Below are 27,310 nucleotides of genomic sequence, written 5' to 3'. Positions count from 1 at the left end.
ACCGTATGGACAAAACGGTGGGGGGGAAGTTTAAGCGCTGCTATTTGTGGGCCAACAGAATTCATGAAACATTAAAGAGATCCTTGTCCGTGTCCTGAATTGTTACTACCAAGTCTTCAGCTTTGCAGAAAACATATTTCTGTTGTCATTTTTATTCCTCATAGGCCTGTTCGCCCTATGATTATGTTAATGGCCTTCACCACATGTGAACAATTACTCAGCATAAAAAAAGTGTGATGCTTAGGTACTTAAGTCTGAAATCTTAATGTAATTGCCTATAGAAAAATCTATTTACATCATCTATTCAATATCTAGGGATCAGTGTCCATGAGCTTTTAGGCTGAAATTGCCAAGCCATGACAGTATGGTAACACTACCACCTCACAGCAATTTGTAATCTTAGATTTTATTTTAACGTCTAATACTAATAGACAAATCAGCTACAGGGCACGTTGCTTTCTGCCAGTGTAGGTGCCACCACCCAGTCTTATATTCCAGTTCTCCAAGGACCAAACGTATTATCCCAGATCCTGCAGAGAGGCAGAGAGAGTGAGTGAGTGAGTGTTACAGCTGAGCAAGAGCTACCAAAAAGCATTCACAAACATTTGTCAGATAAAATCCACTAATTCATTTTGAAGGTATTTCCAACCCCTTTTGTTTTATTCATTTTATGCAAACATTCTAGTAAGTCATTTTTTTCCTATGTTCACATAAAGTGAAAGCCCAATAAATACTCACGTGTGTAGATGAGCACAAAGATTTATGCCAGAAATATTTTCACAACCTTCTTGTAATCTCTGAATTCCCTCATCCCACTTATAAAACTATCAGTCACCCAATCAGGAAGCAGAAACACCACCATATGGGAACACAGGAACTGCCAGATTGGATCAGACTTGAGGTCCATCTGGTTCTGTAGCCCATCTCTGACAATACCAATACCAACTGCTTCAGTGGAAGGTGCAAGAAATCCCATTAGGGACAATTATGGAATAATCTACTCATAGAGAAGTTTCTTTCTGATTCCCATCAGAGTTTGCTATTGGTTTATGCTAGGAAGCATGAGAGTTTGTATCCCTTATATTTTTTATCTGGGCTAATGCAGTTTTCATTATCCATACAAATACCTAATCCATTTTGAATCCCGTTAAGCTCTTGGACACCATGATATTTTGTGGCAATGAGTCCCCAAATTACATGTTGTGTAAAAAAGCATTTCCTTACATCATTTTAAATGTGTTGCCTTTCCTCATTGGATGGTCCTTGTTCATTAATTATGAGGGAGCAATTTCTCTATTCCATTCGTTATTTTGCATCTCTCTCGTATGTCCCCTTCTTTTATTTATGTCTTCTCTAAAAAAAACATTCCCAATTTTTCCAGCCTCTCCTCACCAGGAAATCTCACCGTGCCCCTAATCATTTTGGTGGCTCATCTCTGGTCCTATGCATTACTTCTATGATGCACATGACCAGTTCTCCACCAATAGGGCCTGATCCAAAACCACATGAAGTCAATGGTTAGATTCCTGTTGTCTTTGGATCCAGTCCGTCACACAAATAGCTAGAGACATAGTTGACACAGCTGAATAATTCATGAAGCCACAGGTCTAACTATGTCCACAGTAAGCAATGCAGCCAACCATTGTGACTAATAAACACATTTGTAAAAATCAGAATCTATTTGTAGAGAACTCACAAACAAAGAAGCCTAAATTTGTCAAATAAATTATAGTGACTAGTTCACCTAGCTTTAGTATGCGCAGCCACCCTGCACTATGTGCATACAGCCTTATCAGAGAGATACAAGCCTGCCCATGTAACAGATGCATGTGTTCTGTACTCTGGTTCAGCTGGGAATGCATGCTGTAAAGCAGAAATAAATCACATGGAACTTGCTGTCATTTCTCTACCTTCCTTCAAAAATCTTCTGATGCTGCTGCCTGACTGGTTTGAGTTGGCATAGTTTTTAAATGAAATCTGGGAGACTGGCATCAACAGCATTGCCTAATTTTTAGCTAATACCTCTGTGGGTTCTGCGTTCGCATCTGGCCAGTGCCGTCATGCTGAGTATGATTATAATAGGCTGCTGCTCTTTCCCAAGCCGGAAGCTGGGGTACTGCTACTGACAGACTAAACAGAGACTTGTTCCAAACACAACAGCACATCACAGCCAGCGAAGGGTCGGCGGCGCGGGACTTCTCCCAAGGCATAAAAAAAAAGAGAGAGAGAGAGAGAGAGAAATGTGTTAACTGTGCTAACAGTGCCAAGTAATATGCTTCGTTAAAAATTTAATCACCTGCAAGTGCAAAACAAGTGCAAAGCAATCATGTTGTAATTAGCACAGCAATTAACACCTCCCTTTTCGATAGCACATGCATCGTAGGAAGTGCATGATTGCAAGTGTTTATGCTGCTGACAGACTAAGTTCCTATAGAGAGGAAAAAATTGCTTAAATAGATTTTTTTCTTGTCTTTTTGGCATTTTGGCTGCTAGGTGCCCATGAAACCCCAGCACCAGCTGCCATGTTGGTTTTGTGTGAACACTGTTTCATTGCATAGTGTAACTAACAAATACAACTTCATTTGGGTCCTCTTCAAAAGACAAACATTAACATCTTCTGTAAAATTATAATGTGAATAATGTTTCTGTGACCAAATGTGACACACGTATTATAAATATATGCTTATTGGAAACCACTGCTTACTGTAAACTACATATCAGAACTGCATAGAGATCTGGGTACTCAGAAACCATGGCAAAGGGGTTGATATAAAAGCCAGAATAGGAGAGAATCTAGTGAACTCAGCGTGAGTCTGTGTTTGTACAACACCTAGCACAAAGGGGTCCTAGTGCATGACTGGAGTGCCTAGGTACTACAGTAATACAAATGATTAATAATAACAATAGCAACATGAGACTGAGTAATGTCAGAGCTCTAATCCTGGGTTTGTCTAGAGTGGTCTAGGGTGAGTCACTTAGGCCCAAATTTTCTAAAATGGTCCCTACTTTTTGGTGCCTCAATTCTTGGGTATCCAACTTTAAACACGTAAAGCCATGTTTTCAGAGGTGCTTTGTATCCATAACTCTGACTGAAGTCAATGGAGGTTTTGAGTGCTCAATACACCAAGGAAAATCAGGCTCTGAAGTTGGGCACCCAAAAACCAGAGGCCACTTGTGAAAATATAGCCCTTAACCACTCTGGCTTTCCCCACCATACTATGGGGACAACAACATTTAGCTATCTGCCAGGAGAACTGGCAAGATTAGTTAGTTAACTTTTGCAATGCACTTTGAAAATGGAAAACGCTAAGTGGTGTAGTTATTATTAGGTCTGAATCAAAATAACTACTGTCTGCCGTGAACCATGACTACTAAAATATTACTCCCCACACACGGGGAACTCTCTAGCTTGCTACTGACCTCCAGAAATTCACTTCTAATATTTGCCACCCAAATAATTATCTGAACTAAGATTGTGCTGGCACAAGTATTGTATTATAAGTAGAATTCTACATAATTACCATGGAGGAGGGCTGCAGGGAGCAAGCAAAAGGAACAGAGTAACTATCGATCGCTCGGTCTCTTGGGAAATTTCTTGGGCCTGATCTGCTCTGAGATGGTAACCGTGTTTGAACCAGTGCCTGTTGAATTATATTTTTAATACAGTTTCTCATGTATTTTGGCACCATGCGCTGCACATGAAACTGTGTTTAAATCCAGTTTAGTAAGTGTTGTGTTTGAGCTTGTGTTTTATCATAGTTTTCAAACACAGTTCTAGTCTCAACATCAACATGGCCCAACCACGCTCTCTCTTACCTCACTCTGATTTAAGTGACTGTTGTGTGATGCCTTCCACAGATGGATCGGCAATGACGAGTCCAAAGGCTGCTCAGATCTGGAACACAGATGTTGGATTTTATATTTGCTAGTCCCCAGTATGATCTGGGCTACAGAGAGCTACTGTATGCTCGCACCATAGTTTTGCCTGTGTCTGTATCAGTGATGCGCTGCAGGAGGCTCTCAGGACCTTGTTAAAATTCTGCTGCCACATTTATGGGAGATTTGGGTGATTTCCCTGCTTCTGATGGAACTCATGGCCTCAATGTGTATTGCTAAATCATCCCTGCCAGACATGACTTACCCCCGAGGCTCATAAATGTTCTTCAGAAGAGCAATTGTGTTGTACTTGGCACGCACTGTAATAAGACGTGTCAGGATTTTAAAAAGTAATAATAATTTCCAGGGGAGAATACACCTGAAACCCTTGCCCCAGATCTTCATCTCAGCTGACGTCACCTTTGAAATATCACACGGACAACACTGTGCTATACTATAAATACACACAGTATATGTTTCAGGAAGAAAATGCTGTATAGTGCACAGTCAGCACTTAAATAAAACACGTATAGACTCCCCAGTGCTGAGCCCTCCTCTCTGCAATTATCTGTACTTCTTGTACACTAAAGTTTATCACAGGCAAAGGGGAAAATGTTCCATGAGAGTCCCTTGTTAAAGCATTGGCAGCACAGCCATGGTGTGTATGAATGAGAGAGAGGCTGAATGTCTCAGTCGCTCCACTCCCAATTCCCTCCAACCCAAGGACTGATAATTGTGCTGTATTAAGGACTAGCAAAACCACACCTGCTGGGATTCTAACCCTGAACAGAAAATTGTGTGTTAGTGGGGTGGGGGGGCGGATTCTCTTATGAGTGCATGCAAAGGACGCCATGCAAAGTGCATCACATCATCCCCCTGGAACCGAGTCCAGCGGAGAAATCTAGCAAAGTGCTCTGTGACCATTTGAGGCCACAGATTGGGGCAAAGAGCTGTCACAAAATAAGAGCACCACCAAAAAGAATAACTTGCAGAGTGGGGAGGGAAGGTTAGTGGACCAGGCAGCGGCCACTAGGGAGAAGTTACAAAAACTGCAAGGCAGCCATGACACATACAGCTGCTGATGGGGCATACAATGGAGCTGTAAGGGGTATAGATTAAGATCTGTGGTCTGATGCACGGGAAATCAGAAAGTCACAGATCCAAGCAGGCATCTTGCTGGAGTATAGAATCTAAACTGAAGTGTTGGCTCTCAGGGTACTCAACAGTTAACCATGAATTTAAAAAGCACACAGCAAGGAGAAAAGTGTTTATTAGAAAAAAACATCAGAGCTCACCGGCCGGGACAAATCTCCCAAACTGAATCTGGACAAATGACCAGGAATCTTCAGTGAAAGTAACAGCAGTCAAGCATCGATATCAGAATTTGACTGCTGTTGCCTGTGGTGTCCATTTCCAAGCCACGCACAAGGGAACTGCTGGGCTCCTTGAGTATCACCTACTATCCTCAGCGCGGTATTACAGCAATGATATTGAAGGTTTTTTAAAGGTTCTGAAAGGGCTAATGTGGATGGTATAGGGTCTCTGAGCTTATAGCTCTTTGGATTAGTCAGGTATGGATGTTATTTAGCCAAAAGGAGGTAAAATGGAGACATGAGTGTGGTACCAGTAAAATGTAAGAGATGAAACCAAGAAGGTGACAAGTCCAAGACAACCGGAACTTAAAGTACAAACGGACATGATGGCATTGAGGGAGGTTAGCAGCACAGATAATTAATGTGTGGAGTAGACTATACAGCAGCGATGAATGCTAGAATTGTGCACAGGACCTAAATGTCCAGGGCCCTGTTCCTTCATTGTAGGATTCAAGCAACTCCCATTGATTTCAGGACAATAGGAGATCCTGCAGCCCATTTGGATCCACTCCCCAATCTAGGGTCCATAGGTTCTAGTCTCCTCCCACAAGGCACAAATAACCTCTACTGACTTTCCATGGTGTTGTGGGGCCCAGAAAGGAAGAAAAACACAGCTAGAAAAAGGCTGAAAACCCACTCATTTTGCACACCCAGGTTTCCAGCCACCCATCCCTTTTTTCCGAAGGAGAAAAAATTAGATAAGGCAGAGGTATGATGAAATAATGAGTAGGACGAGACCATGTTACATTACTTGGTATCACTCCAACCTGTGAATGATTAAAACAAAAGAAAAGGGGAGTTTCCATGCACACTAATGTGAAAAGCATTTTATAATAAAAAGGGCTGAAACTCTGGGGGCTGGTGGGAACAAGTCTGTTGCAACGTTTCTAGATGAGACATGGTGCACCCAGCAGTGCATTGTAAACAGCTAAAAAAACCAAAGGGGAAAAAAAAAGACAGAGGAGAAAAGTAGTCTCGTGGAGCACAGGAGTGGGAGCCAGACGATCCAGGTTTTCTCCCTGACCACCTTAGACTTCCCATGTGATCTGGGGCAAATCAAGGGGTTCTTCAAACGTGTCAGACGAAAAAGAAAGATCAAAGATGGTGTGGGTCTGCCTCTCAATGGAGACGGTGAGCTGGTAACAGAAGAGGGTAGGAAGGCGGAGCTGCTCAATGCCTACACATCAAAGATCTTCTGACCAATTTGAATCCATTCAAATCAGCAGGGCCGGATGTTATTTGAGGGTACTGAAGGAATTAGCTGAAGAAATCTCAGAGCCACTGACAGACAATAATATTTGCAAACTCATGGATAACAGGAGAGGTCCTGGAAGACTGAAGAAGGATGAAAATAATGCCCACCTTTAAAAGGGGGAAAAGGAGGAGCTCGGGACTATAGACCAGTCAGCCTGTCCTTGCTACCTGAGACGCTACTAGAGCAATGTATAAAACATTCAATTTGCGAATACCTGGCGGATGGAGGGACAGGGCAGGATTAACTTTTTGTGGGCCCGGTGCCAAACATATTTGTGGGCCCCCCTGGGGAATGATTGTAAAAGGGGCTGGGGGCAAAAGCACAGTGGGGCAGGAGCTAGGGTTGGTTTCTGGAGCAAGGGAGGGGCCATGGGTAAACTGCAAGCGCAGCATGGCTGGGGAGGGGGTAAACAGGATCTCCCCCCCGCCCCCGCCCCCCTGCCCACATAGAGCGGGTACCTACCTGTTTCTAGCCCATTCTCTTCGTCTCTCTCTGCACTGAGCTGCCCCTCTTCCCGCAGCAGCAGGACAGGTTCTCTTCCAGCCCTCTGGGGTGGGTGTTGGGAGTGGGAGGAGCAGAGGCTAATGTGGTTACTCCTATAACCGGACTTTTAGTTTCCAGTCAGCACTGCTAACAGGACTCTCAGGTCCCATTTTCTACTGGAGTTTCCAGTCTAAAACTGGATACCTGGCAACAGGGATGCCAGAAAAGCCAGGGGGCAGGGGTGAAGCAATCATTTTTAAGCGGGGGGGGGGAGGGGCAGAAAGCAAGTGGTGGGTGGGCTAGGGAGTGGAGAGGATCTAGTGGGCAGGGCCATGTCTGCTGTACTGCTACCCAGGTAGGTTGGAGATGGGGGGAGGGGGAAATCAGTCAACACAGTATCCCCAGTCCAAGGGATGTGACAGCCAGTGGTGGATTCAGAGTTAGTGGGGTCCTCCGGCCCTGTGCTCAGCTTCATTTTTGGGGCCCCTCCTTGGGACCTAGCCAAGAAAAAGAACATTCTCTCTTACCTCCTCCCCCGCCCCCGTTTTTCATTCTTTTTTTCTTCATCCTCCCCCTAGAAGTAGTAGCAAGTAAATGAAAATAAAGTGAGGTACCTTGATTGTTCTTGTAGTCTAACTTATTTTTCCACAGACCACTTGAAAATCGCGGAGGGTCTCGACGGACCACTTAATGATCTTTCCAAATATTGTTTGTACCGTTAGCTAACTATTGTAAAGCGCTTTGGATAGAGTGCTTTATTTAAAAAATGTAAAAAAAACATTGGGGTGAGGGGTCTGGCCAGGAGCTAGGGTGAGGGAGGGGGCTCAGGGTTGGGGCAGGAGGTTGGGGTATGGAGCGCTTACCTGGGGCAGCTCCTGTTTGGTGCGAGGGGTGCAGGTGGGAAGGGGGGGGTGCAGGAGCTCCTGTTTGGTGCTCAGGGTGGGGGTGGGGATGGGGATGTGGGGGGTTGCAGGAGTCAGGACAGGGGGCTGGGGAGGTGTGAGGGGGCAGGAATCGGGGCAGGGGGCTGGAGAGGTGTGAGGGGGTACAGAGGTCAGGGCAGGGGGCTGGGGGTGTGGGCTGAGGTCATGGGGGTGCTCACAGCAAGGGGCTGGAGGGGCTAGCCCCGATTCCAGCCCCTTCCCCAAGATCCCACCCCCGCTTCTTCTCCTCCTCCTCCCCCGAGCAGCAAGCATCCTGAGGCTCTGCTCTTCCTGCTTCTTCCTGCCAGCAAACAGCTGATCAGTGGCAGGGAGAGGGAGAGGGGAGGGAACGCAACATGCTGAGGGAAGAGGCGGGGGAGGAGCTTGGCTGCCAGCAGAGCCTGCCCTCCTGCAGCAGGCGCCGGCAGCATCGAGCTTCTGCCCCCACAGGAGAGAGCAGGGAGCAGAGAAGAGTGGGCCAGGCCGGGGCCTCTTTGGACTGTGGGCCCGGCACCATGATGCCGTGGTAAATTTGGTACTGTGGAGGGATGATCAGTAGCAGAACAAATCATGCCAAACCAGCTTGATTTCCTTCTTTGACAGGATAACTGGTTTGGTGGATAGGCAGTATACCTGGATTTGAGGAAGGCTTTTGACACAGTCCCACAAAACATTCTGATAAGTAAGCTGGAGAAATGAGGGCTTGGTGGAACTACCATTAGGTGGCTATATAATTGTTTAAACAACCCCAAACGAAGAGTAGCTATTAATGAAATTATGTCAGATTGGAGTGAAGACTCAAGCGGGACACAGGGATCTGTTCTGGGTCCGGTGTTGTTTCACATCTTTATCAATGACCTGGATGTAGGAATAGAGAGCATCCTGATCACATTTGCAGATGACACAAAGGTAGGGGGTTGCCAACACTTGCGAGGACAGAGCTAAGTTTAAGAGGGATCTTGATAAATTGGAGAACCAGGCTATAGACAACAAAATGAAATGGAATAAAGACAAATGTCAGGTGCTACACGTATGGAAGAAAAGCCAAATGCACAAATACAGAATGGTGAACCGCAGCCACTGGGAGCTGCGGGCAGCCGTGCCTGCAGATGGTCTATGTAAACAATCTGTCTTGCGGCCCACCAGCGGATTACCCTGATGGGTTGCGGGCAGCCTGCGGGCCGCAGACTGCCCACCACTGCTTTCAACACAAGAAATCCTGCATCTTGGCAGGGTTAGACCAGATGATCCTTGTGGTCCTTTCTAACCCTATAATCACTTGATTATCAGGAGTTTATGCAGAATAGTGCACCTTATTTATATGTACAAATTTGCACATGCTAATTGTGTATTTTCACACAGAAGTGACCAGTTACTTCCCTAATAGGCTATTTGTTTGTGCAAATATTACATTGAAGACCGCAACTGCTGTCAAATAGGCCCTTATGCTTTCTGTGCATCAGTTCCTCACCTGTAAAATCTAGGTAACACATATACCTCACAGATATGTTCTCAGGATAAATTAATGCATAAAGTTCTTGGAGATTTTGGATGGAAAGCATTACAGAAGTAAGAGTATTCTTTTTTATTGGTAATGTATTTTAAAAGCAGAGCTACTGGGGGGAAAAAACTGTGTAGTGATGTTTGCCCATTGGGTGAAACACCAAAGTCAGTAGCTAAAAAGTTGTTTTATTCTCTCTCATGATCACAGTAAATATGTCCCTTAAGAATTCACCTGTGCCTGCTGCTTACACCACACCTGAAATCATAATCCTCTGTGACATAATTAGGGCCCTACCAAATTCACGGCCATGAAAAACGCGTCACGTACCATGATATCTGGTCTCCCCCATGAAATCTACTCTTTTGTGTGCTTTTACCCTATACTATACAGATTTCACAGGGAGAGACCAGCATTTCTCAAACTGGGGGTCCTGACCCAAAAGGGAGTTGTTGGGGGGTGGGGTCCACAAGGTTATTTTAGGGGTGTTGAAGTATTGCCATCCTTACTTCTGCGCTTCAGAACTGGGCAGCCGGAGAGCAGCGGCTGTTGGCCAGGCACCCAGCTCTGAAGGCAGCGCAGAAGTCAGGGTGGCAATACCATACAGTGCCACTCTTACTTTTGCGCTGGTGCTGGCGGTGGCTCTGCCTTCAGACCTGGGCTCCCAGCAGCCGCCGGTCTCCAGCTGCCCAGCTCTGAAGGCAGCACCGCCACCAGAAGCAACACAGAAGTAAGGGTAGCAGTACCACAACCCTCCCTACAATAACCTTGCTGCCACCCCCACAACTCCATTTTGGGTCAGGACCCCTAAAATTACAACACTGTGAAATTTCAGATTTAAATAGCTGAAATCATGAAATTTATTATTTTTAAAATCCTATGACTGTGAAATTGACCAACATGGACCATGAATTCAGTAGGGTCCTAGACATAATACAATAATCATATCCTCAGCAGTTCAAGATGACATCAAAACAGAGAATTCTGACTTCAAGAGATTTATAGGGTACATGCAGCTAGAAGAGTCCAGCCTTAATGGGTAAAATAATACAAAAGCAGTCTTTACATCTTTTAGTTTTACAAATGCAACTTGTTGCATTTCCAAAAGCCCATTCATTTGCACACTGAGCCCTGGTCTACACTACAAGTTTAGGTCGAATTCAGCAGCGTTAGGTCGATTTAACCCTGCACCCATCCACACGACCAAGCCTGTTTTGTCGACTTAAAGGGCTCTTAAAATCGATTTCTGTACTCCTCCCCAGCGAGGGGTTTAGCGCTAAAATCGACCTCACTGGGTCGAATTTGGGGTAGTGTGGCTGCAATTCGACGGTATTGGCCTCTGGGACCTATCCCAGAACACTCCATTGTGGCCACTCTGGACAGCACTCTCAACTCAGATGCACTGGCCAGGTAGACAGGAAAAGCCCCAGGAACTTTTGAATTTCATTTCCTGTTTGGCCAGCATGGCAAGCTGATCAGCACAGGTGACCATGGAGTCCCAGAATCGCAAAAGAGCTCCAGCATGGACCGAACGGGAGGTACTGGATCTGATCGTCATATGGGGAGAAGAATCCATGCAAGCAGAACTCTGTCCCAAAAGACGAAATGCCAGTATATTTGCCAAAATTTCCAAGGGCATGATGGACAGAGGCTACAACAGGGACACACAGCAGTGCCACGTGAAAGTTAAGGAGCTGAGGCAAGCCTACCAAAAAACAAAGGATGCAAACGGTCGCTCTGGGTCAGAGCCCCATACATGCCACTTCTATGATGAGCTACATGCAATTCTAGGGTGGGGCCCCTACCACTACCCCACCACTGTCTGTGGACACCTGCAAGGGGGGAGTCTTGCAACAGGGATGAGGAAGATGAGAAGGAGGAGGAGGTTGAGGATAGCGCACAGCAGGCAAGCGGAGAATCCCTTCTCCCCGGCAGGCAGAAACCGTTCATCACCCTGGACCCAATACCCTCCCAACCCGGGCTTCCAGACCATGAAGCCGATAACGCACCTCTGGTGAGTGTACCTTTGTAAATATAATACAGGGTTTAAAAGCAAGCGTGTTTAATGATTAATTTGCCCTGAAGACTTGGGATGCATTCACAGCCAGTATAACTACTGGGAAAGTCTTAACATGTCTGGGGATGGAGCAGAAATCCTCCAGGGACATCTCCATGAAGCTCTCTTGGAGGTACTCTAAAAGCCTTTGCAGAAGGTTTCTGGGGAGGGCAGCCTTATTCCGTCCTTCATGATAGGACACTTTACCACGCCAAGCCAGTAGCAAGTAGTCTGGTATGATTGCAGAACAAAGCATTGCAGCGAATGGGCCTGGGCTTTAGTGGCATTCAAGCAACATCCGTTCTTTATCTCTCTGTGTTAGCGTCAGGAGAGTGATATCATTCATGGTCACCTGGTTGAAATACGGGAAATTTGTTTAAGGGGACGTTCAGAGGTGCCCATTCCTGCTGGGCTGTTTTCCTTTGGCTGAAAAGACATCATCCCTGCTGTTAGCCACCCGGTCTGGAGAGGCCCCTTCATGCCGAGCTGTTTGCATTTGGCTGATAGGGATCTTCCCTGATATTAGCCACACGGTGGGGGGTGAGGTGTGAAGCGATCATCCCAGAGAATTGGGGATGGGGGGTGTAGTTTGGATTGTGCTGCACATTCACCCTAAACTGCAGCCCCTCCTTTTAAACAGCCAACCCAACAGGCTTTGCTTGGTATGGGAAAGGAGGACACTGCTGTTTGAAACCGTTCCCATGTTATGAAGGTTGAAGAAGCCGAAACCCTTTGCCTTACCATGGCTGCCTGCGAGCTGAATTCTGTTGCCCAGCTGAGCGTGTGTGATGTCTCACACCAAACCGGCAGGCACTCAATATAAGAGGCAAAATGTGACCTTGTACCAAAAGCACATGTGCTATGTAATGTGAATTGCTTGATTCAGTGTGAAATAGTCTTCCCTTTGTTCTCTAAAATGTATCTTTTTAAATACAACTCTCCCATTTTTTCCTCCCGCAGCTGAAAATGTTTCTATGCTCCCCCTATCATCTCCATCCCAGAAGCTAGCACAGATGAGAAGGTGAAGAAAAACACACTCACAATGACATGTTCTCAGAGCTCATGCAGTCGTCCCACACTGAAAGTCCTCAGCAGAATGCTGGAGGCAAACAATGGCAGAGTCCAGGAAAGCGTTAAATGAACGCGATGAGAGGAGGGAGGAGCACGCTGAGAGGAGGCAGGATGCAATGCTGAGCCTAAGGGGGGAGCAAACTGACATGCTCAGGTGCCTGGTGGAGCTGCAGGAAAGGAAGCAGGAGTACAGACCGCCTCTGCAGCCCCTATATAACCGCCTGCCCTCCTCACCCAGATGCCCAAGAACACGGGGGGTGGGGGGTGGCTATGGGCACCCAGCCACTCCACCCCAGAGGATTGCCCAAGCAACAGGCTGGCATTCAATAAATTTTGAACTGTAGTGTGGCCTTGTCCTTCCCTCCTCCAGCACCCAACCTTGCGAGTTTTCCCCCTATTTGTGTGATGAATTAATAAAGAATGCATGATTTTGAAACAATTATGACTTTATTGCCACTGAAAGCGGTGATCGAAGGGGGGCGGTCGGTTGGCTTACAGGGAAGTACAGTCAACCAAGGGGGCAGGTTTTCATCAAGGAGAAACAAACAGAACTGTCACACCGTAGTCTGGCCAGACATGAAACTGGTTTTCAAAGCTTCTGTGATGCACATGGCGCCCAGCTATGCTCTTCTAATTGCCCTGGTGTCTGGCTGCACGTAATTGGCCACCAGGTGATTTGCCTCAACCTTCCACCCCGCCATAAACGTCTCCCCCTTACTCTCACAGATATTATGGAGCACACAGCAAGCAGCAATAACAATGGGAATGTTGGTTGTGCTGAGGTCTAACCTAGTCAGTAAACTGTGCCAGCGAGCTTTTAAATGTCCAAAGGCACGTTCTACCACCATTCTGCACTTGCTCAGCCTATAGTTGAACTGCTCCTTACTACTGTCCAGGGTGCCTGTGTACAGCTTCATGAACCATGGCATTAAGGGGTAGGCTGGGTCCCCAAGGATAACTATAGGCATTTCAAAATCCCCAATGGTTATTTTCTGGTCTGGGAAGTAAGTCCCTTCCTGCAGCTGTTCAAACAGACCAGAGTTCCTGAAGAGGTGAACATCATGTACCTTTCCCAGCCATCCCACGCTGATGTTGGTGAAACGTCCCTTGTGATCCACCAGTGCTTGCAGCACCATTAAAAAGTACCCCTTGCGGTTTATGTACTGGCTGCCAAGGTGGTCCAGTCCCAAGATAGGGATATGCGTTCCGTCTATTGTGCCACCACACTTCGGGAACCCCATTGCAGCAAAGCCATCCACTTTGACCTGCACATTTCCCAGAGTAACTACCCTTGATAGCAGCAGCTTAGTGATTGCGTTGGCTATTTGGATCACAGCAGCCCCCACAGTAGATTTACCCACTCCAAATTGATTCCCAACTGACCAGTAGCTGTCTGGCATTGCAAGCTTTCAGAGGGCTATCTCCACTCGCTTCTCAACTGTGAGGGCTGCTCTCATCTTGGTATTCCTGCTCTTCAGGGCAGGGGAAAGCAACTCACAAAGTTCCATGAAAGTGGCCTGTAACACATGCGAAAGTTTCGCAGCCACTGGGAATCATCCCAGACCTGCAACACTATGCGGTCCCACCAGTCTGTGCTTGTTTCCTGGGCCCAGAATTGGCATTCCATGGCATGAACCTGCCCCATTACCACCATGATGTCCGAATTGCCAGGGCCCGTGCTTTGAGAGAAGTCTGTGTCCACGTCCTCATCACTATAGTGATTGCGCTGTCGTCGCCTCCTCGCCTGCTTTTGCAGGTTCTGCACATTGCAGGATAATGCGTGAGGTGTTCACAATGCTCACAACAGCAGCGGTGAGCTGAGCGGGCTCCATGCTTGCCACGGTATGGCGTCTGCAGGAGAGCAGAGTTGCAGCGGAAGCAGTGGATGAGGACGACGGTTAGCAGTCCTACTGCACTGTCTGCTTACAGCAGTGTGGCATCTGCCCGGAAAAAAGGCATGAAACGATTGTTTGATGTTGCTTTCACGGAGAGAGGGGCGACCGATGACATGTACCCAAAACCACCCGCGACAATGTTTTTACCCATCAGGCATTGGGAGCTCAACCCAGAATTCCAATGGGCAGCAGCAACCACAGGAACTGTGGGATAGCTACCCACAGTGCAACTCTACGAAAGTCGACGCTAGCCATGGTACTATGGATGCACTCTGCCGACTTAATGCCCTTAGTGGGGACACACAATCGACTGTATAAAATCGCTTCCTAAAAATCGACTTCAATAAATTTGACCTAATTTCATAGTGTAGACATACCCTGAGAATCAGGGTGATAGTCATGAAAGGGAAGGCACCTATCCAGTTCGATTCAGGACTTCTTCATTCTATACCCAGGTCTACCCTGACTAAGTGTATGATCTTGGACAAGTCACCTAATCTCTCTTGCCCATCCTTTAAATCAATACAATACTTATATACCTCATCATCTAATTAATTACTGTTTGCAAGGTACTTTCACATCTTTGGATGAATCAGAATAACATATGTATATGGTTTCTTATTTGTACCTGCTCATGTCCGAGACTGTAACCTCTTTTGGGCAAGGATTGTTATCTATTCAGCACAATTCCTCTGCAGTATGCTGATGTTATTTAAATAATAACCATGATAAATAAATATAAGTGTGTGTGTGTGTGTGTGTGTGTGTGTGAAGTGTTATTTTTATAATTATTATGATAGTAAATGCTAATTTAGAAGCTGGGTTGTAAGCATTTTAAAAATAAGGCCCTAAGAAGCAAAGACTCTATTTTCATGAGAAAGTCTCTAAGAAATAAAAACAAGAGGAAAATGTGTGGGGAGGGGGAGAAATCAATAGAATTAGAACTGCTTCTAAAAAGAGTATTTTTTCAGAGTTTCTGTTGATGTGTCAAACAAGCCTTTAAGGTGTGCTAGTCTGTCATCTCTTTTATTTTAAGCAAAATTACCATTCAGGTAACTAAGGTGAGGGATTGGCCACCAAACTCAGAATTTAACTGAGGGGAACAGAGAATGAACAAACTGGGTGAAGGTCCTGGAGTCAAAACAAGGGACAGAGACCTGCACATCTCCCACTGCTCCAAGAAAGCGTTGAGGGGCCTGACAACTCTGGAGAATAGAGTCCTCTGCTTAACCACACCATAGACACCATAGTACATGTCTTATCCTGAGCCGGTGTGTGGAGCAACTGCTGTTTAAGGAAATTGAGGGGTGAATGTAGAGGTCAAAGAGTCACCAACCTCCATATTGGATGGCCACAGCCGTGAATGGGGGAGACAGATAGCAAGCTACAGTAAACAGCAGGCTCAGGCTTCTGTGGTGTTGGAGTTCTGTAATCTTTAAATAGAAATAGCAGTTCAATACAAGCTCTCCTTGCTTTCATGTGAAGACCACCACAGGCAGGAGGACTAGACCTCTAGGAGCAAGAGGTCAGATTCTCCATTCCCATTCAGTCCTTGTCTCTCCACAGAGACTGTCAGCAAGGATGACAATTAGTGCTAAATGCTCTGGTCACTTGGCAGTTTTGGATACCTTCAACCTGTCCACTATAAACTGGACTGAGACCACCAAAAATATTAGCTGGTTCTTCAGAAATGTTTAGAATGCTGACATTTTCCAGGCTGTCAACCAAATGTATGCTTATCAGCCAAAGGGGACCAAGCACAGAACTCCTGACTCCCAGTCCTATGTTTTAAATCAGAGTTTCTCAAACTGTGGGTCGGGACCCCAAAGTGGGTCATGACCCTATTTTAATGGGGTCGTCAGGGCTGGCATTAGACTTGCTGGAGCCCCATCGTCTGGGGCTGAAGCTGAAGCCCAAGCCCCACAGCCTGGGGCTGAGGCCAAAGTCTGAGGGCTTCAGCCCTGGGTGGTGGGGTTCAGGTTACAGGCCCCCCGTGCCTGGGACTGGAGCCCTTTGGATTTGTTCCCCCACCCCGCCGTCTCAAGGCAGTGGGGCTTGAGCAGGCTCAGGCTTCAGTCTCCCTCTCCTAGGGTCGTGTAGTAATTTTCGTTGTCAGAAGGGGGTCGTGGTGCAATGAAGTTTGAGAACCCCTGCCTTAAATAGTAGGCTGTCCTTCCACTTAGGGTGAAATCCCTGCTGTTCCCTGCACAAAGTCTGAACAACTGAGCTCTGTGGGGATGACATGGCAAGGGAGATGAAGGATAAAAGCCAAGGTCCAGTCCATAGGCAGGGGACGAGGCTATGGCACAGCTGTTCTTCCAGCCGCATGCGCCAGAATAGCTGTTCCAGCACCCTCAATACAGGAGTTCTAATGTACGTCATTAGCGCATGCCCAGCCCCAATGGTGCAGCTCTCCCTCCTCCCCCACAGCAGTGCCACCCACACTCCTTCCATACGCACATTTCACCCCCAGTCTCTTCCTGCACAGCCCTCCATGGGGCTGAAGCAGGGGGGAGAAATTGTATGTCATCTCTGTGCATGGACGAATTTCAGTCATAAAAAATTGTGTTTTTATTTGTCTTCATTTTTATTGCACTGAGTCTGAAAAACCTAACAGAGCGGTGTCGTTGTACATATTTATTGGATGAAATGGTGAATGCTGTTAAAGTGTTAACTTATGTGATTTTTTGTTATAGATTGCAGTGCCTGTCATTATTTAAGTTAGATTGGTTAGCTCATTTTGTTGTTTCACACGGTTTGCTTTACTTCCTCTTTATTGGTTGACTTATCTAATGAGTATGATTAGATTAATAGATTTTAGAATGTAAATTAGTTCCCTCTAACATTTATTAGCTACATTTGTAGATGTGGTTTAAATAAAAGCACAGCCTGAAATCAGAATTACAGTGTACTTTAATCTTAATGGACCAAATGGGCCAAATTTGTTCTTGATTTCACAGTTGGATATCTGAAGCAACTCCACTGAAGTCAAATGGCCCTTTTCCAGCTGTACTCCAGTGTGAATAAGGGCAGGATTTGGCAGAATGTACTAGTTTAATGTGACCATTTATACAGGGGCCTTAATTCTGCCCTGCTGCAGGCATGTATCTCCCAATGAATGAAACACAATGTAATCCATGTGCAGGAGCATGGTAAAAGACTAGTCTTCAGGTTATGGGAGCCAAGAAATGACATGGGTCAGAGAAACCAATGGCTAACAACACAAGCTAAATCAGAAGGCACTTTTTTCCCCCTTCACGTGTCTCCCAATACTGTTTATTTGGTGAACATATTTACGGCTTCTCACATAAAGGAAGTTATTGTCCACTGATTCCAGTTAGTTTGTTATTACACACACAATTTGGTCCTAGCTTTTTGTGGGGAGGGGGAAAAAAAAAGGATTAGTAACATTAAAAAGGGTGGTATTACTTACCACTGGTCGTGTGTGTTTGTTTGTACTCACTCACTGTTAGTAACTATAGTGTTTGGTATTTTGCTAACTTCACAAAGCAGTTGAGAGATTTGTGCCTGTTCTCTTCCAACTTTTTGGACAGAAAGAAATAGCCCTCCCAAATATTTTATGCCCTTTGGGTTTGCACAGGGCCATTTTTTTCCCCCCGATTGCTAATTGTGCACCAATTCTTTAAGGGTTTCTATCAGCCAATTAAACTCTCCAGACCAAAATACAAATCTTGACACTGTTATCTCTCACAAAATTTGCTGTATTCTTTATTGGCATATCATGACATGCTTCAGACACAACTCTATTAACGTCCAACTCTGATTAATAATTAAAAAGTCAGCACTTGTGCTGTACCATCCGCAGGAACAACAAAAACATCGGTATGAGACACAACCAGCCACTACAGATTTCATTAGCACATATCACCCGTGTCCTTTCCTATGGAAGCTTTTCACTTGATTGTTTCATTTTACAGAATGTGCAATTCCTTTAAAAATACAACTAAAGGGGAATGTTCGTGATGCAAACCTGTATAAACCTGTGTGCGCAGTTAAGTCGGCTTCATAATTAGTTACCTCATCCCCTCTGTCGTACCTAAGGAATGCTGCACTGCTGGTTCAAAGAAAAATATACAAGGCCAAATGCTCAGCACAGCTCCAGTGAAGTAAATGAAGCTAAACTGATTTTCACCAGCTGGGCATCTGACCCATAGCTGATTAAGAATGGTTGCAATCACAGCTCCTGCTCTCCTAACATGACCTTAGAGCATTAACCATTCCCAAGCAGCCAGGGTGTCCTGGTGAGGATACAGGAACATAGCTAGTGGAGCTGATCAACTATAAAGAGGGGACTCCACTGCACCCCCAAATGAGGTACAGTGTGAGCCTCTGGCTGTATATTTTGAGAAGGAACTGTGCTTCCCTGAGGCACAGTCCCTTCCAGAGATCCTCCAGGGGTGGTATATCTCTACATCGCCTCTTTACTCAGGGCTGTCTCTCTACTGGCACAACTGACCTATACATTGTTAAAATCCATACCACAGAAAGGAGAGAATTTATACAAAATGTCTAAGTTGATAATGATACACTGGAACCATTCTAACAAAGAAAATAGTGTAAGAATGCAAGAATGGAAAACATATTACAAGGCACTACATGTAGCAAATTATATTATATTATTTGTGATTCCCTATCTGTGAAATAAATCAGGGTAACAGTATTTACCCTATCTCACAGGTGTGGGATGAGAATTCATTACTTAAAACAGTATGAAGCTATAAAATGCTGATTACAGGGTTTTTTTTAATTTTTGCTTGCTGCTATAAACTGGATCTGCACATACTTTCAGATGGTAGCTTTGCCTGCACACTTTCTGTTGGCACTGGCTACTGCCACAAATAGGAACGAGACAAAGAATGAAAGAAAAGGAGATCCTGCTTTTCAAAGAAAGAAGAGGAAGGTCAGGGAGGAAAAGGAAGAAAACAGTAAACAGAAATGAGAAGATGGAGAATGATGTGGATGGGATGCATTGGACCTGATAGGAAAGAAACTGTAGGGAAACAACGGAAAAGGGGACCAAACCAAAGAGAGACAGACCACTTCTGGGTTAGTTATTTTCATTTATTTATGTTCCTCTCTCTCATATATTCTGCAGACATCCTTATATCATTGCACATTTGGGAGAAAGGCAGGAGATGGCTATTTTAAAAACAGATATTAATATTGCTGGCTAACCTTTGTTAAATAAATAATTGGAGAAAAAGACCAGGGACTAAATTAAGTTCAAGGGGGACTATACAGGGTTCTGCTGGCAAAGATTCTCTGTGAAAAGGACTCCTTGCAGGAGACGTTATTGTGGAGTAAAAAGCAACTTCATCCTCCCTTCTACCACGAAGAAGAATGTTTATTTTTTGCCCATCCACTAATAAACAACTGATTATGAAATTTTGCTTCACAATACCCCTGTGGTGCCGCTAAGTAGTGTTCCTAAAATGGTTTGAGATATGTAGCTGGAAGAATAGAAACACAACATAGTATTGTTTCATTATTAAACAAATTTTAAATAGCCAAATAGAGAAATTGGGCCAATAAAGCTAAGAACTTCTCAAGTTCTACTCTCAGTTATACCCAGGGCAGTCAGTGAATATTGTGCACAGATGTGAGAAGAGAATGCTAGAATAAAGACTTTCAAAGAGCAATTCCTAGTGACGAGATACAGTACAGCAAAGCACTCTAATTTTTCATATAGAGTTGCTGATGATCTAATAGGATTTTTTTTTCATCTTTAATTTCTATGATTCTGTGATCCCATTATTTATATTGTATCTTCAGGGTGTCTTGAAAAGTAAATGATGTAATTATACACTGTATCATAACATTTCAAGACCCACTGTAATGGGGCTAACTATGTAATTATGTGGTTAGTAAATGTAACAGTACAACACTCACAATCTGTATCCATGTACTGTCGCTTCATAAGAAGAATTAGTTTCCTGTTATGTACACAACAGATGTAATGTAATTATTGCTCACCGAAAACTATCACCAGACTTTCATATGATATCAACTAAAAATGCCCCTCCAGCCAATTTGTCATTTAATATTACTTACAAAAATGAGAGAATTCTCATATTTCTATTGTATCCATCCATCCAGCCTGGGCACATGTGCCAGGTCCTTTGCATATCAGATCAGTACTTCCTATGCGCATGCACATAAGGAACCCACCAAAAACATACACAGAACAGTACTACAGTAAATTCACCCCTGGCATCACTCAGGGGATTTCAGATGAATTACAGCACATAGGAATTAGGACTATTATCCAACTCGTCATAAATTATACTTGGCAGGAAAAAAATTGACCCCTAACTTTGATACAACACAGGGTGATTTAAAAGTAACATAAGAGGAAACATGGTCTCGTGACTAAGGCACTAGACTGGATCTCAGGAGGTCTGGTTTAAGTGCCAAGATCAGCCACAAGCTTCCTGCGTGATGCTTCCAAAATCACATTGTAAAGTACTATGAGATCTACTAAGGAAAAGCACAGTATAAGACCTAGGTACTATCATCATCTTAGGCCATGTCTAACTGAGAAAGTTCTACTGGTTTAACTGAAAGTGCGATTTTAAACAGAGTTAATTAAACCAGAGCAAAAGGCTGTGTAGGCACTCTTAGTTCTATTTAAGCCAGCCTTATGTCAGTTTAACTTATGTTGGACAAGAATTAGCCTAAACTAAACCAAAATAAGTGCAGCCACACTTTTGACCCACCTTAACTAAACAGGTTTAAAAACGAATTAAAACTGAAGAATTTTCTTGTGTAAACAAGGCCTTTCTGTACCGCAATTCACCCATTTGTAAAAACTGGGGATAATACTTCAAATGATTATTTTAACTAATTAGTTAAACTAATTAATGTGTGTGCAGTGCTCAGATACTACAGAGGTGGAGCCAAACACATACCTAGATAGATACACACATACAGACATGTAAAACTGCACAGTGGTTGGCAGGACAATCTGAGATAAGCTTGCGGAAAATACAGGTTGTCCAGTCAAGCCACACCTGATGCCATATGACCATACTTGCTAGAAACGATGTCATAAAATGCCCTCCCCCACCCCACCGAGTGCTGCTGGAGTAGATACTTCCATCGTATGTGTCATTTGTGTGGAGAGTACTACAAGGACATATTAGAGCTGTACAAAACTTGTATTTCACATAGGGCTCCAGAGACATGTTTTCAGTCTCTATCCACAAGATTCACTCCCACCTGTTCCACTTTGAATTTCGTTTTTGAACAAACTCAAAACACAGTTCTGTTGGAACCACCTGATTTCACACTGAAATCATGCAACACTGTGAATTTTGCATAATTTTGACACAAACGAACAGCTTGGCTCAAACCGGGCCATAGGCTTGCTCAAAACATTCATTATTTGTTAGTCTTTCCTGTTTTTACAGTGTGCTCAGTACTTTACAAAACTAATAAAAAAAGCAATTATATTTTCATTTGAGAGCTGCAACAAGTTATGATAACAAACAACAGGGAGAAATGGGGCTGTGGGAGGACAAGGTTTACAGTAATAAGATCAGTTTTAATATGTGCACCATTCTGATAAATTTATCTTCTTGTGTGTGCATGAGTGAGTGTGAATTAACTCCCTTCTCCAAGGGAATATGAATTAATCTTAGCAAACCTTTTAATAAGCCTATTCTGAGTTTGAAGTTAGTAAGAAAACCCCAAACCAGTTGTATCTGACGTGGGTTCATGTTTCATTGCGAACTTGGTATACAGCACGAACAACAGTAGCATGAATAACACATTGTCCACCTTACTAGGTCAGCCTCTGAGGAACCCTGTGGCTGAAAGAATTTCCTAGATTTGTTCAGCTCATCTCTAGTCAAAATTGGTTTATACTTCCTACCACTGAAAATTCAGAATAAGGCTAATAATGTAATATATGATAGTGGATCCACTTTAAAAGTCTTATTTCCCCTCTTCCCCCATAATTCTGTTGTTTTATTGGCACTGGTATCATTAACTTTGAAGTCACAATTATTCCAGAACTAAGTAAACTGCAGAAAATTGTAAACTGTTGCATTGCTAAATTAAATGCTGTTTTAAATAACAGTTAATAGTGTTTACTGCTGTGTAATAGTAATTTTCATTTTTTACTGTATCTAATGACTTTCTGATGACTCAAATTCTCTGTAGGGATACCAAATCATTACATTAAGGATGAGTGATTTTAGTATGCAATGACTGATCAGTACAATAATATGTAGACTCATGCTTTAGCTAGTAAATTAAATGATTTACACCAGAGCATTTGTCAGCTAGAAGAATTCTATTGCGCTGCTGAATTATAACGTAGTGTCTGCTTAAAATAACACAATGTATGATGATGTTAAATCAGTACCCCTTTTACACACAGCACTCTGAGGGCAGAGGGCTATTCTGTGGCAAAGCTATTTAGGGAGACCAATTTTCACTTATAGACGTGGGTACACCACAAGGGGATATAGGTATACACCTATGGTCCTGCACATTCACATATGAATCATTAATTTGGTACGCAGACACAAAAGAGTGAAATTCATCCCTGTGCACAATTATGATGTATTATTTTAAAACAAAATATGAAGATATAATTGAATCGATGTCCACAATTAACAGAAACCTACAAAGTGATAAGGAATATAAAGGCAAATTTGCTTTGCAACAAAGAAATTCCACAAAATCTGCTATTAATTGTTGTATCACTGAATATGCTCGCATCCCCTTAAATTAAAAGTAAAAAGCAAGATCCTTATTTGTACAATGAGCTGATCTGAGATGAAATGTGGATCCAGACTTTATCAAATTTCAGCAAGTTTCAGATTCAGGTTTTTGGTTTGGGCCCATCACTAACTAATAGACATATGCCAACATTTTCAGAAGTTGCCATTGATGTGCAACACCTCATTTATGGCTGCCTACCTTGAGACACCTTAAGACCTGATTTTCAGAAGTGCCGAGCACCCACAGCTCCCATTGACTTCAATTGTGGTTGGGGGTGCTCAGCCCTTTGTGAAAATTAGGTCCCAGAGTGTAAAGTTGGACACCAAAAAACAGAGGCAGCCCAAATCAGAGGCCACAGGCCACCACTGCTTTGTTCAGTTTTACACCATTGTAATTTCACTGATTTCAACTCAGTCACACTGGTGTAAAATGTGAGTCAGCCCCTAAGTCTTATAAACATATAATAATGCTATTCACCTCACAAAATATTTACAGGAAAAGACTATTTCCTTTGGTTGGGTTTTCTTTTTTTTCTTTCCTTTTTGGCACATCAAAACCTGAAGCTAAAACCCAGGCAGAATAATAGTAGGTGCTGTATGCTCTGCTGAGTTAGACACACATACCCCACCCCCCAGATCTGACAAAACATACTGCTGGAGAATAATTATCTTCTAATAAGAAAGGGAATTGCAAAATGGAGGGGAAAGACCTATTGTGTGAACATATTTAAATCCATGTGCCTTCAGGACTCATTTTCTTTATTCTCCAAGAGGTTCAGAGCTACATAAGCATTACCTTTTAACTTGTGAATTCTTCATTATAAATATTGTCTATGTTACTGCATTAAGATTAAGTTTTCTCTGGTGATGGCTGAAAAACTAAGCTACCAGGACCAGTTTACGGGACTACTTGCCATACGTCACTGAAAGACATTTAGCAAATGAGATTGGTAGAATGTCACCTGTCTAAATGATGACTTTAGCACCCGATCCTACAAACATTGCTTACTTGATTCATGGGTCTGTAAAATGTAATCCCATACACATATTTCTGGGTGCAGTATCATAGTTCCTAGTCAGTGCGGCTATACCCATTAGTCAGTGTTAAGAAGATTAAACCTAGGCTTTGTTGTCCTCTGTATCTTTGCTGTCATGAAGTATCTCTTAAACAAACAGAGCGAAAGATTTTGAGCCCTGTATTTGAAATATAAGAACCTTAAAATGTCCTAATACTCTGGATACTTGCCAATCTGTAGGAGGGCGTTAGGTGCGTTTTAATTTTTGCACAGAAATCAAATATTGGCAAGGAGAACAAGAAAAAGACTACTCATCTGGCCAACATCTGGATTGACAGGGCCATTATTTCAACAAGTACTTACAGACTCTTTTTTTTGTTGCTTCCCCCCAAAGCAGCAACAAAATAGTACAGATTAAAATTTCTATATCACACCCACACATAGTCAAGCTGTGCACAGAACTCCTAATGCTTTCCCCTGTTTTTCCTCCTTAAAAACATTGTTATATTTAAATAGGTATGGGGGGGAGGGAGAAGAGCAATTAAAATAGCTATTTTACAATACCTTATTGTATTACAAATTATGACTGGAGAAATCACATGTTTAATGAAGGACTGGAGGGCCCAGTCCTGAAAACATTTGATTTCATGTGTAATTTCATGCAGTGAACTCAAATGTTTCAGTACTCATTGAGTCTATACATATTTAGTTACACATATACGCGTGTTTGCAGGATTAGAGCTTTTAGTTTCTCCGATTTAGCCTATTCATCTGTACTTTAAAAAAAAAATTGCTCATTTTTCAACAGGAAAAATGAATTCTTCCCTACATTATGCTCCTGTTCTCTGTGTGCAAGTGCCTATGTGTGTGCATTCTCTTTTTATTTTCTCTTATCCACATATGTGGTATGGATACCCCTGTGGGTAAACACTCCTAGGGGTAAATTGCACATTTGACCATTTCACCTGCATTCTGCCTTCTAATCTAGCTTTGCAAGATCTAACTTCTAAAATTCCAAACATCTGAACAGCTTCAAACAGGAGCCTCTTTTTAAAAAAACCCAACAAATAACAACAACAAAATCAGGCCACTAGAGAAAAGTTTCTTCTCTTTCCCAAAACATGGACTTTTCTCCCCACCAAACTACACAGGCCTGAGGCCTAGGAAAGATGATATTCAGTCCTGAACTGTGATGGGTTTAAGAGCAAGAAGAAATTCTCAATGGGAAAATACTTCTCTATTACAGGAAAAAGTGTTAAATATTCAATGTCATTTATAAAAAAAAATACAGTTACAATTAATGAGGGGGGATACACAAAATAATGTGCATTCCCTTCCTTTCCCCATTAGTTGTATTATTTTTCTGTTACAGGTAGAAAAGGGATAAAATACAGACAAACCAAAAAAATCAAGGAAATAGTTAAACAAACATTTAAATTAAGACAGCATTTTTAAAAAGAACAAAAGGAATTTTAAACAAAAGAAATTATCACAGAAAATAAACAGCTAACTGTAGCAAAGAGGAGGAATCCTTCTGGAGATTACTACAATATAAAGAAATATGGAAATAAGGTGTGTGTCCATCATCATCACCCTGCTTACTTTACCTTCCCCCCCCCCCCAAAGACCGCATCCTGCAAGGCACTCTGAAGTGGCAGAGGCCCACCGATTTCAACTGGGGTATACCACAGTGGACCCTACTGCAAGATCAGAGCCTTTGGCAGTTTTGGCTGCACACTCTTTGGATCAGAGACTGGGTCTCAGTCTGTTTTTGGAAAGCACCTAACAATCTTTACAGTGCTCAGGCACTTCATAAACAAAAACAAGAAGTCTGGATTGTAAAGAAAAGGCAGAAAGCGACAAGAGTTCCAAACAAACACCATAAGCATGAAGGTGGTCTCTGTCACCGCAGTAAGCTAGAGTGACTCTGCTTAGCCTTTTCTCCCTTGGCTCTTAAAACTTCCCTGTGAGGTATAAGAGAAAGGGAAAACATATCAAGAGCTAAGAAAACTTACCAGCCAGGAGAGAGAAAATCAAAGCCTGCAACTGCCAGATTAAAATGACCACTTTAGGACTGCAGCTGCTTGTCTTTCCCACATTTAAAGGGCCAGCTACCAGAAAAAGAAAAACATGCTGAGAAAGGTTATTGTAAGAAGCTGACCCCTCACCAGTGAATTTAAACAGTTCCTAAAGAATTAGTATTTAGGAAAGGGGTGAACTCTTTGAGGGCATGTTATCCAAACAGAAAGCATTTTCTTCTTGTTGTTATTTCCAAATGTGGAATATTTGAAATAGTTTTGTCCATTTGCTTCTCTCTTGATATTGTGCTTCAATAATTAAAATCTAATTGCTTTTGCCCACCACTGCATCTACGCACCATGAATCCACTAATATACACACAGGTTACTTCAACAAGAACTGAATGCTGGGTGAATATGCCTTTGGTGGGCTGAAGTCTTGAAATTCTACCTGTCCTGCAGAAGATTTCCTACTCTGCAGGCTGAATTCACTGACTAACCAGTGCAGGGGGGAGGAGGAGGGGTGGAAAAGGCAGGACACAAGGAATTTTAAGGCTTCAGAATTGTAGAGCTGCCTGACAAAATGCAATGATAATACTTGTGAATACATCTGCTACTTCAGGACACTGTGATTTGTACACTGGTGAAAGCAAGGGGCAAGCTTTACATGAGGATTGTACCAAAGAATCCTGCATTTCACCAGCTTGTAAATCGTGGGTTGAAGTCCAGGCTACACTAAGGTCAAAGGAGCCAGAATGTCATTCCTGGGCTGCAGAAATCTCGCACTTTTGCAATCTGCAGGAGAATTAATACAATTCAAGTTGCTCTCTGCCAGTACAGAGAGATGAAGAGAGTATTTTTGTACAATTGCTATTATATGTTGTTTCTGTTTTGTAAATTATTTTGAATATCCATTGTTACATGTTTAGTTATTAGCCCCCAGCGGTAAAATATTCTCATATGTATACAGCGAGGGCAGGTTCATGTTAGACAATGAGGGCAAGTTAGACAAACACCTGTCAGGGATGGTCTAGATAATACTTAGTCCTGCCATGAGTGCAGGGGACTGGACTAAATGACCTCTTGAGGTCCC

The 27,310-nt window shown here is 43.3% G+C and overlaps 1 long non-coding RNA gene across 1 annotated transcript; it reads right to left on the bottom strand.

Annotated features, from left to right (window-relative positions):
• Positions 1-388: 388 nt before the first annotated feature.
• LOC122464274 lies at positions 389-26,349 on the bottom strand. Its single transcript, XR_006288221.1, has 4 exons — positions 26,215-26,349; positions 3,817-3,895; positions 2,023-2,195; positions 389-530 (listed from the first exon to the last, which is right to left on the bottom strand). It is a non-coding gene; the product is annotated as an uncharacterized LOC122464274 (long non-coding RNA).
• Positions 26,350-27,310: the final 961 nt, after the last annotated feature.

This window comes from Chelonia mydas, chromosome 2 (assembly GCF_015237465.2).
Source record: "Chelonia mydas isolate rCheMyd1 chromosome 2, rCheMyd1.pri.v2, whole genome shotgun sequence".
Lineage (NCBI taxonomy): Eukaryota > Metazoa > Chordata > Testudines > Cheloniidae > Chelonia > Chelonia mydas.
The sequence above is the reverse complement of the archived record's forward strand: the minus strand, read 5'-3'. Positions and strand labels throughout refer to the sequence as shown.